We start from the raw sequence: 17,382 nt of genomic DNA on the forward strand, positions 1-17,382 counted from the left end.
TAAAATGTGCATACTAGGATAGATATTCTATTTATACAATTTTTTTCCTTCATTTTTCTAGCCACAATTTGGATACAATAGAAATAAAACATGATAAATAAGGTTCATATTTTACTTGTAACTAACTTTTTCCTTTATTTTTATTTAGCCAAGGTTTGGAAATAAGGAAAACGTGAATACTAGAGTGGATATTCTGTTTTAACTATTCTTTCCTTTATTTTTTTTCTAGGCACGATTTGGATATGATAAAAATAAAACGTGAATACTAGAGTTCATATTCTACTTTTAACTATTTTTTCATTATTTATCTAGCCATGGTTTGGAAATAATGAAAGTAAAATATCAATAGTAAAATAGAGTTGATATTCTATTTTAGCTATTTTCCCTTATTTTTTCTAGCCGTGGTTTGGAAATAATGGAAATAAAAGGTGAATACTAGAGTGGATTTTCAACTAATTTTTCCATTATTTATCCTTACTAGGGTTGAAATAAAATAGAATCTGAATAGTGGTGTTAGTAGGTATTTCCGTCAATTCATTTACATCTCTCCTTGGCGTAGACAGAAGAGTTATACCAGCACAATAACACCCGTACTCAACACTGCACTAAAAACTATTAAGACTTTTCAGAATGAGGAAACAAAATAATTCAGTGAGGAACAGAAAATTTGCACAGACAAGAAAAAAAAAAACATCGCAAAAAACAACCACGTCAGTACATTAAGAAAGGGAAACATACGTGGAAAACCTGAAAAAATCAACAAAAAATGATGAAATGATAATAACACCCATTCAAAGTAAAAGAACACGATAAAATAGAGATAAAAGCAAGAGATGAATAAACCTGCAAACTTTTACTTTTTCTTTCTTTATCCTTTCTTTTCCTCTTCCTCTTCGCTCATCCATCCCTTCAGCTTTCCTCCCTTTCCTCCTGCTTTTCCTCCCTTTCCTCCAACTCTTTCCTCCCTTTCTTCTCCTTCCTTTCCTCCAACTTTCTTTCCTCTCTTTCCTCCAACTTTCCTCCTTTTCCTCTTCTCCCATCCTTTCCTCCACCTTTCCTCTTCTCCCTTTCCTCTCCTCTCAATCATCATTCCAGCTTTCCTCCCTTTCCTCCAGCTTTTCCTCCTTTCCCTCCAACTCTTTCCTCCCATTCCTGCAACTTTCCTCCTTTTCCTCTCCTCTCTTTTCTCCAGATTTCTTCCCTTTCCCTTCTAAAACTTCCCTCCAGCTTTTCACCCTTTTCCCCAACTCTCTTCTCCCTTTCCTCCAGCTTTTCCTCCCTTTCCTCTCCTTCAAAACATCCCTTCAACTCTTTCCTCTCTTTCCTCCAGCTTTTCCTCCCTCCAGCTTCCCTTCCTTTCCTCTTCTCCCAGCCATCCTTTCAACTCTCCCTCCTTCCTCTAAGTCTCTCCTCCCCTCCCTCCTGCTCCCCAGTGCCCTTAATAACAGTGCGGGGAAAAAAGACACGCAGTTAGGGTAAAAATGCAGGGAAAAAAGGGAGCAGGTGCTAAATGGGAGGGAGTCTTTTTGCCCTACAGGGATAAAGGATGGCAGAGAACAGGTGAAAATAATGGTGGTGGTGGTGGTGGTGGTGGTGGTGGTGGTGGTGGTGGTGGTGGTGGTGGTGGTCAGGAGATAAGAGTAAAAAAAAGTTATACAAAATCTTAAGAGTTCGTATGAAAAAAATAGAATAAAAATAAAAAGTTAAATATTTGAATATGTAGATTTTACGAAATTACTCTCTCTCTCTCTCTCTCTCTCTCTCTCTCTCTCTCTCTCTCTCTCTCATTACACCTGCCAGCACTGATAACATGGTAGGGGAAGGCATACAATCGAGAGAGAGAGAGAGAGAGAGAGAGAGAGAGAGAGAGAGAGAGAGAGAGAGAGAGAGAGAGAGAGAGAGAGAGAGAGAGAGAGAGAGAGAGAGAGAGTCGATATAAGTTGAACACTCACCGAAACTTGTCCTTTTTCTCCTCCTTTTCCTTCTTCCTTTCTTTTCTTCTTTTCTCCTCTTCTTCCTCTTTTTCCTCCTGTCAAAGATAAAAGAGAAAAATGAAAAAAACAAGATAGGTAAAAGAAAAACAACAAAAGAAACACAGAAAAAGAGAAAAGATAGAAAAAATTAGAGAGAGAGAGAGAGAGAGAGAGAGAGAGAGAGAGAGAGAGAGAGAGAGAGAGAGAGAGAGAAACCCACATCTCCTCCAAAAGTCTATAGAGAGCTTGTGATAAATAAAGAGGGGAGAGGAAGAGACGATAATAAAGAAAGGAAGAGAGGAGATGGAAAGGACACGAGAAACAAAGGAGAGAGAGAGAGAGAGAGAGAGAGAGAGAGAGAGAGAGAGAGAGAGAGAGAGAGAGAGAGAGAGAGAGAGAGAGAGAGAGAGATAGTCAGGGAAGAATGAGGGAATGCAAATATAATGGTGATAAAAAGGATACCAATGAATAAAGAAGGAAGTGAGTAAAAGGATGAAGAAAAAGAAGAAAAGGAAGAGATAGCAGAAAAAAAAAAAAGAGGAAAGAAAAGTGTGGGAAAAGGTAATGGATTTAGGATATTGGATAGTGTCACTCACGAGAGAGAGAGAGAGAGAGAGAGAGAGAGAGAGAGAGAGAGAGAGAGAGAGAGAAAGAGTAGGTCAAATGAATCAATCTATAGAAAAGGTAAATAAACCACTCTCTCTCTCTCTCTCTCTCTCTCTCTCTCTCTCTCTCTCTCTCTCTCTCTCTCTCTCTCTCTCTCTCTCTCTCTCTCTCTCTCTCTCTCTCTCTACATATCATACAAAGGAACAGCTAAGGTACGTACAGTGTGTCTCCTTGAAGCAAAAAGCATCTCCATTATTAGATCAACATTCAGATTGGCGTTTTTTTCTCAATACATCTTTAAGGTCAAACTATCAAAAAATAAGGTTTAGGGAATTACTCTTATCTAAGCACTGTTCCTAGATACGTTATGTGTTTTTCTTAGGTAAACAAATGATATGAGATAGGAAATATGGGTCAAACGTTTCTAATTCTCAAGGTTTGTGTAAATAGAAGGATGGTTCAGGTAACAAGTAAAAGGTTTGTGTAGAGAGGTAACATGTAATAAGTTTGTGTAAAGCAGCAATGAGTACAAAGCTGTAGTAAGTGTAAAGTATTAAGTTTGTGTAAAGTGGTAATAAGAAATGAGTTTGTGTACAAGAGGTAAAGAGTATCAAGCAATAAGTGGTAATGAGTGTAAAGAGGGAGTAGTATTAAGTAGTAAATTTGAGTAAAGAGGAGGACAGGTGAGTCACTAAGTAGAACAAATAGTAAGTAGAACAAACCAGACTAGGCACAAGGTTTTCTTCTTCCTTTCACCATTACTCTGTCCAACTCCCTAACGCAAGAATTAACCAGTACTCTCACTCATTCATACCTTTCTCTGGTACACTCTGGAACTCCCTGCCTGCTTCTGTATTTCCGCCTTCCTAAGATTTGATTTCTTTTAAGTGGGAGATTTCAAGACATTTATTCCAGACTTTTAACTAACTCTATTTATCTTTTAGGGAACCGGCAATCAAGTGGGCCTTTTTAGCCTTTTTTTTCCCCTTGGCCAGCTTCTCTCGCATAAAAAAGACTCAACGTTGCTTAACCTCGCTGATCGGACGAAAACCGCCTCCCTCCCCTCATCTACATGTGTATAGCAGCTTCCCCTCAGAATCTCACAGGTACACACAGTTTCCCCTCAACTGAATCTACATACTCATCATCAGCCGAGTATTCCCGCCAGCCCATCACCCATACAGCGCCCACGCCACGACCGATCATGTTAATACTGACGGTGCACATTTTTTAGGGCAATTGTACTCTCTCTCTCTCTCTCTCTCTCTCTCTCTCTCTCTCTCTCTCTCTCTCTCTCTCTCTCTCTCTCTCTCTCTCTCTCTCTCTCTCTCTCAAGACAAACAAATATTGTATTGGAGTTTCCCAAGAGCTGCGAGTTTCCTGAGAAATAAGAAGCTGAGAAAGAGGCAGCAATAAGGTGGCTCTGTGGCTCGTGAGTGGAAAACTGGCCGAGGTGACTGGTCTGTGTGTGTGTGTGTGTGTGTGTGTGTGTGTGTGTGTGTGTGTGTGTGTGTGTGTGTGTGTGTGTGTGTTTAGTACTTGTCAAAATGAAGTTTTTTCCTTTTTTTTTCTTTTCTGTTCTATCCTGTTTTGATTTGGGGAATTATAGGGGAAAAAATTTATTTCCGGCTTTTTTTCTGTATATCATAAATAGAAAGGGAAAAAGTGAGGGGTAGGGGGGACACATGATGGATGGACGGTGACCTGACAAAGATATAACGCGTCATTTTTTTTTTTTTTTTTTGTTCTTCTCTTATTACATTTTTTATTCCTCCTCTTTATCTATAGTATTCAAAATTCCATCTACTTTTAATATATTTTTTCCCTAAAAGCGACAAAAAAATTTTATATATATTTGGATATCACACTTTTTCTTACAATTATCTTACATTTCCCTTTTTTTTGTCATTTTATTTCGTTTTTTATTCCTCCTTATTCATAACATTCAAAACTCTATCTACTTTGAATACACTTTTTCTCCATTCCATAAACGACAAAAATCTTTCATATATATTTGGACATCACACTTTTTCTTATAATTATTTTACGTTTCCCTTATTTATCTTTTTATTACGTCTTTTCCTCTTACGTATTTATAATATTCAAAACTTCATCTACTTTTAATATTTTTTCTCCTATAAGCGATAAAAAATCTCTCATATATATATTTGGAAATCACAGTTTTTCTCATAATTATTTTACGTTTGCCTTTTTTTTTTTTTTGTCTTTTATTACATTTTTTTATTCCTTCTTATCTACATATTACATTCAAAGCTCCATCTACTTTTAACATATTTTTCTCTTTAATCTTTCATATATATTTAGATATTACATTTTTTTTCATAATTATTTTTCTTTTTTTCTATTACTCTACGTATCTTCTGCAATTTATTTTCCTCTTTACAATCTTCTAAATACCAACGTTTCATATATATTTTTCTCCCATTAATTCAACATACGACAAAATTCTTCCATATATTTACATCACATATTTCTTTTCTTAATATAATCCTCCTCTTCTTTCTAAGTTACGCTAACCCTTTCAGTACTGTGACGCATTTTTACCTTGAGTTATGGCTATGATTAGAAAGTTTTATTATATTAGGAAGGGTCTATGGAGGTCAGAAGATTAATGGCCAGAGTCCTCACTATTTCAATTTATTTCTGAAGTAGTATAAAATGACCAAATAGTAAGCAGAATGAATAAGAAAACGTGTCAGGATATTAATGGAGTTAAATACCATCACATTTACCATAGGAATCTCTACATTTTCCCCAATATAACCTTTCTCCCTTTCCGTACAAATACTTTTCTTCCATATATCAAAGCTTGTGCTTTTCATCATCCCTTTCCACGTTATCTTAATCACCTTTTCAGATTAATTTATTTTCTAGAACTTACAAACAATACTTCTCTCCACATATGTTCCTCATTTAACATTAACACAGTACCTCTTTAATTTATGTTGATTATGATGATGGCGGTGGTGGTGGCAGTGGTGGTGGTGATGGAGACAGGTGAGGACTAACATACTTCATTCCACGTTTACACATCCTCACCACATGACACCTGGTGAGGTACAATAGCGCTCATAAGACACGTAACATTTCTGCCTCCATGTCCTTAATGCAATACTAAGGCTTTTCATGCTAATTAGTGGTTATATTCTTGAGTTCTTGCTTGTGTTTAGTTAGTTTAACCTCTTCAGTACAATGATGCGTTTTCATATTCATTCTGGTTACGAGTTGGCGATTTTATACAGCTTCAGAAGCTTATGTGAAGGAATAGTAAAGACTCCGGCCATTAACCTTTTGACCTCCATAGACACTTTCTGATGTAAATAAAATCATCCAATTATACCCAAAAATTAAGGTAAAAATGGATCTCAGTAGTGAAGGGGTTAATTACTGCAGACGTTTAGAGTGTACTGGAGATGAAAGTGGGTTGCTTCGCCTCTCATATGGATGTTATGAAGTTTATATTTACCATTTAATTTCTCTTGAATGTGGTGATGGAGATTATTAGTTTAAGGCGTCTTCCATGTATTTACTTGAGGTTTTCGAGTATCGCCTAAATTCCTTATAAACGTAGGAATTAAAGGGCTTTTATAGTATCCCCACCACATTATTCACTCTAAACCTATAAACACTTACTAAATCACACTATAAACCCCTTCAGTACTGGAATGAATTTTGATCATAATTTCTGGGTGTGATTAGACGATTAGGAAGGGTCTATGGAGGTCAGAAGATTAATGACCAAAGTCTTCACTATCTTAATCCGCACATAAGTTTCTAAAGCTGTATAAAATCATTGAATTGTAAGCAAAATAAATATTGAAACGCGTCATGGTACTGAAGGGGTTAACTGCCACTCTAAAACCTCTTATTACTTCTTAAATCACAAAGAACCTCATCAAAACCAACTTTCAGGAAACATCGCTTTTACACAACGTCCAGAATTAAATACAGAGTCGGGAGCAGTGGAACCTCAGCCGCTGTCACTCCATGAGGCTTCAGAAGGGCAATTTTAAGACCAAGCAGTCAACCCGATATCAAAATTATACGAGACGCTTCATAAAAGTTTCCAGCGGGTCTTGTGTCCTTCGAGTCCCTCCCTGCCACGCGAGGAAGGGTTCGGCTATTATTAAAACACTTACAGTCGCGGTAAACGTTGAGAGAAAAGTTGGGGAAGCGTTTCTGTTCTGCCTTTCTTTAGATTTAGTGGTGATATGAAGCGCCTCTGGTGTGTCGCTGCTGTTACGTCCTTTACTAAGCTTTGATATCTTTGCAGGACTGTTAGGAAAGAAGTGTGGTGATATATATAAAAGCTAAAGTAAAGAAAGTAAAGCGAAAATATTTAAAAAGAACAGGGAATACAAAAAATAAAGCAAAGAATTAATAACTAAAATTATATGATATAGTATAAATTTAAACAATAAGTTAAGAAGTTAAATTTATACAAACACTTAATGAACAGGTAAAACAATAACGAAAACATTACACAGAAATAAAAAAGAAGAAGAAGAAGAAGAAGAAGAAGAAGAAGAAGAAGAAGAAGAAGAAGAAGAAGAAGAAGAAGAAGAAGAAGAAGAAGAAGAAGAAGAGTGACTGGAAAAGGAAATGAAAACTCTTCTGAAGGAAAAGAAGTGTGTGTGTGTGTGTGTGTGTGTGTGTGTGTGTGTGTGTGTGTGTGTGTGTGTGTGTGTGTGTGTGTGTGTGTGTGTGTGTGTGTGTGTGTGTGTGTGTGTGTGTGTGTGTGTGTGTGTGTGTGTGTGTGTGTGCGCGCGTGTCGTTTAGACCAGAAAAATCAATGTTTTTTATTCCTGTTTGTGGCAGTGTTATAATTGGAGAGAGAGAGAGAGAGAGAGAGAGAGAGAGAGAGAGAGAGAGAGAGAGAGAGAGAGAGAGAGAGAGAGAGAGAGAGAGAGAGAGAGAGAGAGAGAGAGAGAGAGAGAGAGAGAGAGAGAGAGAGAATTCCTTTAAGTCCGCTGCACAGAAATGAGGTAAATATCGGCAAGAAGGCAGGAATTTTTATTAGAACGTGGAGGAGAAAGAAGAGGCAGGAAATGCGCACCAGGAGGAGGAGGAGGAGGAGGAGGAGGATAAGAAGAAGAAAAAATAAAGAAGAGGAGGAGGAGGAGCAACAAAGAAGATAATAATAACAACAACAGCAACAACAACAACAACAACAACAACAACAACAACAACAACAACAACAACAACAACAACAACAACTTCGGAACTTGATAATAAACCTGTCAATCAATCAATAAACTTTCACCTAACCTTTACTCTGTCACAAACAACTATCCATCTCAATACACGTGTCACTAGTTTTGTCTTCACACACACACACACACACACACACACACACACACACACACACACACACACACACACACACACACACACACACACACACACACCTGTCTACAACATCACTAAAAAAATGTGTAATATAAATCTTTCCTCCACAGTCAGATTAAACTTTCACAAACACTGAATCATTCCCTTCTCCACGTTTACCACTCCGTGACACCTGTTCTCTTCACTAACCCACCTGGAAGGCATACTAAATTTCCCATCATACCTCTGGAAAACTCGACATCCACCTAATCGTTTGTTTTTTTATTAATCTTTTACGTTACTCTTCACTGATAAACTGAATTAATAACGAGATACCTTGAAAAATAACCTCTACCTTTTTTTATTTTTCATGTGCATTTAACACCTGAACGCTTCATGAACCAAGGTGAGCATGTGAGTGTTACCTTTACTCCATATAACATTTGTATTAACCTCTTCAGCACTGCGACACCATTTTATTGACATTAGGAGGAGTCTATGGAGGTCAGAAGATTAATGGCCACAGTCCTCACTAGTTTAATCTCCATCATAAGTTTCTGAAGCTATCTAAAATCACCAAATAGTAAGCAGAATGAAAATATAAACGAGTCATGGTACTGAAGGGGTTAATTGTGTATCTACTGTTCTATATCTTCACTGGTGCATGTTAGTGTCAGTTTCCTTGCACAGAACCTTTGAAATATTTGTGTATCTTTTCACCTTTCATTCACTTGTGCATGTGACATCTCTTATCGTTAACTAGGGTAAGTATAGATCTTATTGTTATTGTCAGTAGTGTTCTTACTGTTCTTGATCCTCTTACAGTACCATGACGCGTTTCCATATTCACTCTGCTTACTATTGGGTGATTTGATACAGCTTCAGAAACTTGTGTAGGGATTAAAATAGTGAAGACTGTGGCCATCAATCTTCTGACCTCCATAAACCCTTCATAATATAAATAAAATGGTCTAATCGCACCAAATACTCATAATGAAAGTGTGTCCCAGTAATAAAGGGATTAATACTGTTCCTATCACTGCCATCCTCTCATCCTCACCACTATTAACTCCCACGCTATTGTCACTGTACGGGCGGAATGCAGTGGGCGGGATGCAGTGGACGGGATACAGAGGGCGGCAGGGCAGGTGGGCGTGGAAGGGTTAGGTGCTGGTGACACCTGAGCGCCTCTCCATTAATTACACGCACTTTTGCAGGTAAGAGCGCGTAATTTGCTGTAATATCCAATTTACATAATGAGGACGATTTTTTTCTGTTGTCTCGCGATGGAGTGCAGTGACAAATATGCCGGTATTACTTGGGGAGGGGGAGGAGCAGGCGTGGGGGTGAAATGAAGCAGTGAAGGGAAGGAGGAGGGAAACGTTGGAAAGGTCAGGTGAGGGGAGGTGATAAGAGAAAGGAGAGTTAAGAAAGGAAAAAAAAAACAATGTAGAGAGTGGAAAGGTAAGGTGAGGGGAGATGATGGGAGGTGATAAAGAGAAAAAGGGAGGGAAGAAAGGGGAGGGAATTAGAGAGACAAAGAAAAACAAGGTAGTGACTGGGTATAATGAAGGAAAAGGAAGAGAGTAAGGGAGGGGAGGTTAAATAAAGGAGGGAAGAGGAGGAGGAGGGAATATTGGAAAGGTGAGGTGAAGGGAGGTGAGGGGAGAGGATGAAGGGAAGAAAAGGTAGGGAGTTAGAGGAAGAAGAGGAAAAAAGTGTAAAAAGAGAGTATTATGAAGGAAAGGGAGAGAGTAAGAGAGGAAAGAAAGGAAAAGAGGAAATGAAAGGCAGAGGAAAGAATGGAGAGGGAAGAAAAAAAAGAGGAAAAGAAAAAAATATAGAAGTGAGAAAGGAAAGATCAAGCAAAATGAGAAAACTAGAAGAGAATAAAGAAGAAAGAGGCAATAAAATAACAAAAAGTAAGAAGAAAAAGGAGAAAGCATGGAGAAGGAAAAGAATGAGAAGATTAAATGAAAAATAGAAAAAAAACAAGGAAATTTTCATCAGAAGCATGTGGCTATGGCTGAGAAAAGAGAAAGAGGAAAGATATAGAGGAAAAAAGGGAAACTGACAAGACAGGAGAAAAATGGGGGATGAAAGATATAACAGAAGAGAAAACTGAGGATGTATGTAGAGGGGAGAAGGGAAAGAGGGGAGAGAAAAGACAGTAGATAGGGGAAACGTGAGAGAAACACAAACAGACAGAGAAAGAAAGAGAAAGGAGGGGAAAAATGAGGGTGCATGGGACGGAGGGAGTGGGAGGCAGAGAAAAATAAAGAAAGGAAGTAGGAAAGAGATGGAGAAAAAGGCAATTCGGATAAATAGAGAGAAAAAGGAGGAAGGGAGTGTGGAAAATTGAAACGACATGGAGAGGAAAGCAAGGGAAAAATTGAGAAGAGGAGGAGGAGGAGGAGGAGGAGGAGGAGGAGGAGGAAAGAAATTGGAGGAGGAGGAGGAGAGATTTTTTACTATGGCGATATGAAGAGTGGTGATGAAACGGAGTGTCCAAGAAGGCAGAGGAAGAGGAAGAGGAAGAGGAGGAGGAAGAGGAGGGAAGAATGCATAAAGAGTGAGGAAGAGGATAGGGTCTGTGAGAATGGAAGAGGAAAGAAGGAAGAGAAAAATGAGAAGGGAAAGAAAGAGAGGAAAGAAGAGTAAAATAATTCAAGAAAAGATTTAGAGAAACGAGTGAGGAAAAGAGAAGAAAAGAGAAAGAAAAAGATAATAAAGAATACGTGATAGGTAAGGAAGGAGGAAAGTAGGAAAAAGTAAATAAAGGAAAAAGAGGAAATGGAAGTGTAAATAAAATGGAAGTTAATGAGAGAAATAATTAAAATCACTCTATTGTTTTTCTGCCAATATTCCTCCAATACTTTATCAGTTCATTCATTTTTTCTCCTCACAGTTTATTACAATTTTCTTTTCCCTTTACCGTGATTCACTTTGCATTTCCTTTTCCTCTCCATACAAGTGTGACTCAGAGCACTAGTCACACTCATACACACTCGTAACAGACTCAACACATTCTCACGCACCCTAACACTCTAATCACAGGTACCCAACACACCTCAACACCCTGGAAAGAACCAAACCCACACTTGCAACACACTCATTCACACTAGAAAACCATAGAAATTAGACAACACCCACGAAAACACACACCAGTACACTTACCAATGCATTTTTCACACCCTAACACAACGCAACACTGGAAAACACTAAACTTCACCTAAAAACAAACCTAACACACTGCCACACCCAGCAACACACTATCAACAACACACTTCAACACACTATCGACCTAAGAAAAGTAAAACACACACACACACACACACACACACACACACACACACATACAAACTTACATTACATACAACCACACACCACACAACACGTCTCACAAAACCCCCAACACACACACACAAGGAATCTGGCACCTTTTCTAGCTCTCCCTCCTCTCTACCTTGCACTCTCTACCTCATTATCATGCTCAGCCGCGGCGCAGTGGTATAAATTTAATCTTTGTGGATCTTCCTGTGACAGCGGACATGAGGTTGTGGGCAGGGCGGGCAAGTGAAGGCTCCAGCGCGATTACTGTTCAGCCTTTAGGAGAGAAGCAAGGGAACGGCAGGGAAATGAAAAGAAGGAAAGATGGAGGGGTGGAGTGTAAGTGAGGTTGGGATGAATTGAAGAGGTGGTGGGAGAGAGAGAGAGAGAGAGAGAGAGAGAGAGAGAGAGAGAGAGAGAGAGAGAGAGAGAGAGAGAGAGAGAGAGAGAGAGAGAGAGAGAGAGAGAGAGAGAGAGAGAGAGAGAGAGAGAGAGAGAGAGAGAGAGAGAGAGAGAGAGAGAGAGAGAGAGAGAGAGAGAGAGAGAGAGAGAAAGGACACACACACATGCACACACACACACACACACACACACACACACACACACACACACACACACACACACACACACACACACACACACACAAGACAGACAACCGTTCCTTAATTTCATACTTGAGTCAGGCAGTTTAAAGCAAGAGGAAAGCTTTATTACATTGCGTTTTATTGAGGCTTTTAATAACACCACACCACACACTGACGATGCTCTTAGACTCTCATTACGAGGACACGAGGACAGCAATACTCTTAGGTTGGAGAAATTACTGCGAGATTGCTGGGTCTTAAAATAACACTGAGGAATACCTGTCGACTCTCACACACCTGTACCCTACCGCACGTGTCACCTGAGACTTGCTACCTTCTCCACCTTCTCCACACTTACCTGTCGTGACGTGAGGATTAATTTTCTTCATCTTGGGATTAAATTTGGTGAGTTTTAACCCATTTAATACTGAGATGCATTTTTACCTTGATTTTTGGGTGTGATTAAGACGATATTATTGACATTAGGAAGGGTCTATTGAGATCAGAAGATTAATAGCCACAGTCTTCACTATTTTAATCCCCACGTAAGTTTCTGAAGCTGTATCAAATCACCAAATTGTAAGCAGAGTGAATATGGAACGCGGCATGGTACTGAAGGGGGTTAAAAGGATGTTATTTTAGTATTCGTAATATAAAAAAATGTATTCACTTGTATTAATGCTTTTTTTTTATAAGTAGAAGTGTAAAATTGTTTCTTGTTTTGTAATACAGGAAATTGCACACATTGGACATCCTCTTGCTCTGGTAACATTAGCAAAGTGTAGAAGCATTAAATTGTTGCAGTAATATGAGGAAATACACGCATGCATCTCTTTACTTTATTAATTCATCTATTTTGTCAATGAGAGTTTAAACATATATGCTTAACCTCATCTAAAAAAACAATACCATAAATAGAAGTCCCACCAATACAAGCAAACTATCTATACATTATTATTTCATTCCTTAGCCGTGGTACAGAGGAACCATGCGTGTTTTGGGGTCCAAGGGGTCTCCAAACGCACGGGCTCGAATCCTGTCCACGGTCCGAGTGTAGGTTGGGCTTCCTCACTCGGGCCAACGGTTTCCTAGCGGGTGGGCTTTGAGATAGGAGTTACCCCAAAAAGTATCCCCTTTAGCACATAAATGCCCGTGAAAAGCCCACATGGTATAAATAAAAAAAAAAGTATTATTCACATCAAATCAATTAGGTTCTCAATAAGCTACAATGTGTCTTAAATCCAGGACCCATTTTAGAGTAGACAGACTATAATGCTGCCGGAGATTATGTATTAGTATCCCCTTTAGCACATAAATTTCCTATGTTAGTATGTCCTGTATGTACTGCCCGTGCTCCGTTTTCTGTAAAACATTCTATTTATAGAATCAGTTTGGCTGGCTTGAGGTGACGTCACGTCTTCCCCTCAGTTCTCGCTCGCCGCCGTCTCAGGTCACACGTACAGTACGCCTCAGCCTCTCGTTTGCTCGGCTATACCTGTTGTGTCTTGTGATACTATTAAATACACGTTCATAATGGACTCAGGTGTATCCATGCTACCCCTGCTTAAGGACAACTACCACATCCCGTGAAAAGCCAACATGGGGGCCGCCGTGGTACAGTGGAACCATGCGTGCTTTGGGATCCGAGGAGTCTCCAAGCGCACGGGTTCGAATCCTGTCCACGGTCCGAGTGTAGGTTGGGCTTCCTCACTGGGCAACGGTTTCCTAGCGGGTGGGCTTTGAGATAGAGGGTACCCGAAAAGTATCCCATTTAGCCCATAAATTCCCGTGAAAAGCCCACATGGTATAGAAAAAATAAATAAATAAAAAAAAAAAGAAGTATTGACCTAAAAAAATATGAGGCTGGTTCAGACTTAGGTAAAAAATTAGATTATGACTTGGCTAATGAGGGAAAGTCAGGAATGTGTCGCGTAACTCGAGAAACTCTGTTATGTAATGGTTTCTTTCTCACCTCCCAGAACACCCACACTGGCGCTGAGATGTGTCAATGTTGTGGTAAGAGAGAGAGAGAGACAGAGTGTGTGTGTGTGTGTGTAGTATACGCCACAGCACAACTAGAAAAAACGGAAACAACAAAGAAAAACAAATAAAAATAAGTGGTTCCAGTCGGTCTACTGATATGTAAATGAATTCCTCGACAGACAGACAGGCAGATCAAACAGACAGGCAAACAATGTCATTCTCTTCGCTACTCTTCAATCTTGCTGGAAATAAAACCTTCATTAACTCCATCAGTACTGAGAGGCATTTTCACACACACACACACACACACACACACACATATCATAACATTTCTCATAACTACAAAAACTCACGCTTTTTCTACCATGAGTTTTGGATACGATTAGACGATTAGGACATTAGGAAGGATCTATGGAGGTCAGAAGATTAAAGGCCAGAGTCTTAACTATTTTAATCCCCCACCTAAGTTTCTGAAGCTGTATGAAATCGCCAAATGGTAAGCAGAAACGACCATGAAAACGCGTCATGGTACTTGAGTTTAAATTTTACAGAGAAACAATCGGATTTTTAAGGAAGAGAATACTGAATCTGGTATTTGTTATAATGAAAAGTAGCATATAAAAGTTAACACACTATACGTCACCACTTCGTTTTCTATTCCTCTATTTCTTTCTAAACTCCTTCACTAGTGTGGCTAAATCCACCGTAAGATTCCTAATTTTGTATTTTGAGATAAGATCACTACTTTTTCCAAATACATGGAGACATTTGAAGGTTAATTACATTCTGGAGGAGTGTACGATTGTCTCTTCTATTTTAAGGAACGTATGTCAGAGGAAGGAGAGAGAGAGAAAGGAGGGACGAACAGACTCACAAAGAACACCAAGCTTCAATTTATCATGAGGCATCACGTTTAGTTATCATTAGTTAGTTTAAAAAGGGAAGAATAAATATGTAAAAAAATGAAGTCTAACATTGGATTATAAGATATCACACTAATCTTTATTTTAGTAAGTGTGAAGGCTTCAAACATCGCTCATTCATTTATTAACACGTTTATCAATCAAGCTGGCGTCATTTGTAGCGGGAAGAGAGAACAGGTGAAAGAGAATAAATAGATAAAACAACGATATGTTATATGGAGTAAAGGTAAGACTCACATTCTCACCTCCACACATGAAGCGCTCAGGTGTTAAACGCACAAGAAAAATCAAATAAAATAGGTACATGTTATTTTCTAAGGCATCACGTTATTAATTCAGATTGAACAGAAACAAACGACTAGATGAATGTTGAATGAATTGGTAAAAGAACGAAAAGACAGGAAAGCGAGATATAATGCTCTTGCTCAACCAGTGAAAAGATAAATCCTCTTTCGCTAATCCATGTCATTCCACGCTTAGTAATGAAGTTGATGTTATTAGTAGTGGCCAAAAAAAAATAGAAAATGAAAAGCAAATCAAATCAGATATACACTAAAACACCCAAAAAACACCCAAAAACACACAAATAACACCCAAAACACTCATAAAACACACACAAAAAAAAACACACAAACGGATTAATTAAGAAAAAAAACATGTACATAACACACTTTTCTCCATTTTTTCTTATATTTCCATAATGAACAAGACGGTCAAATAAACAAATACAGATTTATTATTCATTTACCTATACGTTTGGTTATCAAGGTGACGTAAATGGCAGCGAATGAAATAAATAAATAGATAAATAAATAAATAAATAAATAAATAAATAAAACAGATCAATAATACAAATTCAAGGTTTCTTTTTCAAGTTGAACCAGAAATCAAATGTCAAGTTTTTACTATTCATTTCGCTAATTAAGTTGCGGTGGAGAGAGAATAAAGAAAAAACAAAGAATAAAAAAGAAAGAGGAGAAAATATAAAGCTCTCTCTCTCTCTCTCTCTCTCTCTCTCTCTCTCTCTCATCAAAAATTTACCCTGACGTCATCTTCTTTACCAGAGAGAGAGAGAGAGAGAGAGAGAGGGAGAGAGAGACTGATTTAAGATATACCGTCCATCTTTTCTTCTTTTTTTCCTGGTCGTTTTGTGCTGACGCCTGCCGGACATAGTGATATACAGCCCCTGTCTCCCACCTGCTTATTATTCTCACCTGAGTAATCAAGACAGTTTGTTATTCCCTCCCCTGCGTTGCTTGCGTCTCTTGTGTGGCGTCTATATTTAGCTGCTCTTCCTCCCTAATCCTCCTCCTCCTCCTCCTCCTCCTCCTCCTCCTCCTCCTCCTCCTCCTCCTCCTCTTTTTGCTGCCTCCTCCTCTTATTCCTTATCTTCATCTTTTTTTTTTACTTTTTTTTCCTCTTTTTGTGTTTCTCCTTTTTTTCTTCTTTCTCATCATCATTATCGTCATCTTTTCTTGTCCTTCTCATCTTCCTTCTCTTTTTCTCTTTCTCCTTTTCCTCCTCCTCCTCCTCCTCCTCCTCTTTCTCCTTATTATCATCATCATCTTTACCTATACTTTGTCCAGTTTCTTTCTTTATTTCTTTTTGTGTTTCTACTTTTTTTCCCTGTTCCTCTTCCTCTTCTTCCTCTTCCTCTTCCCCTTCTTCCTCCTCATCATCATCATCATTATCATCAACATCATCGTTACCTAAACTTTATTTCATCAAGTTTTTTTTCCTTTCTTTTTTTCACTCTTTCCTTTTCCTCCTCCTCCTCCTCTTCCTCCTCCTCCTCCTTCTCCTCTTCCTCCTCCTCCTCCTCCTGCTCGCATTTTTCCCCGTTCATCTATTCCTTCCACGTCTCCTTTTTTTTTCCTTTTCCCTCCTCTTCTCTCCTTTATCGGCCATTCTCCTGTACCTATCATCTCTCTTCCCTCTCCCTCCTCCTCCTCCTCCTCTTGTTCTTCCTTTCTTTTCCTGGTTTATCACGTTTCTCATTCTCCTCCATCCTCTCTCCCTCCCACTTCTCCCTCATTCCAATTTCTCAATATTCTTCTCACCATCGTCTTCTCTCTTACCTCCTTCATTTTACTACATTCCTCCTTCTTCTCCTCCTCCTTCTCCTCTTCCTCCTCTTCCTCCTCCTCCTCCTCCTCCTCCTCTTATTGCTTCTTCTTATTGGCATTTCTCTTTTATTCTGTTCACTGTATTGCTTTCTATTTCTCTCTTCCTCTGGTCTTCTTCTTCCTCTTCTTCTTCTTCTTCTTCTTCTTTTTCTTCTTCTTCTTCTCCTTCTTCTTCTTCTTCTTCTTTATTTTTTCCTTCTTTATAATCTATTTCTCATTTCCTTTTTCACTTCATTTTTCTTCTCTTTTCCTTTCCTTCCTCCTTCTCCTCCTCCTCCTCCTCCTCCTCCTCCTATTACTACTACTATTATTACTCTTCCTCCTTCTACACCTCTTCCTTCTCCTCCTCCTCCTCCTCCTCCTCCTCCTCCTCCTCCTTCCTTCTCCTACACCTCTTCTTCCTCCTCCTTTTCTTGTATTTACTTTTCATCAATTATATCTCTTATCTTCCTATCAATCTGTCAATTTCTCTTTACCATTGCTTTATTTTTTCCTCCTCCTCCTCCTC

General features: G+C 38.8%; 1 protein-coding gene across 2 annotated transcripts in view; it reads right to left on the reverse strand.

Annotated features, from left to right (window-relative positions):
- Positions 1–1,972: 1,972 nt before the first annotated feature.
- The window catches only part of LOC123511917, a 79,027-nt gene continuing 63,617 nt past the window's right edge, over positions 1,973–17,382 (reverse strand). For both annotated transcript variants that reach the window (XR_006676979.1, XR_006676981.1), the window contains exons 4-5: positions 5,532–5,649; positions 1,973–2,029 (exon numbers count right to left, since the gene is read on the reverse strand). The gene's annotated coding sequence lies outside the window, so the exon portion shown is untranslated. The remainder of the gene's footprint in view (positions 2,030–5,531; positions 5,650–17,382) is intronic.

This window comes from Portunus trituberculatus, chromosome 32, assembly GCF_017591435.1.
Source record: "Portunus trituberculatus isolate SZX2019 chromosome 32, ASM1759143v1, whole genome shotgun sequence".
Taxonomy (NCBI): domain Eukaryota; kingdom Metazoa; phylum Arthropoda; class Malacostraca; order Decapoda; family Portunidae; genus Portunus; species Portunus trituberculatus.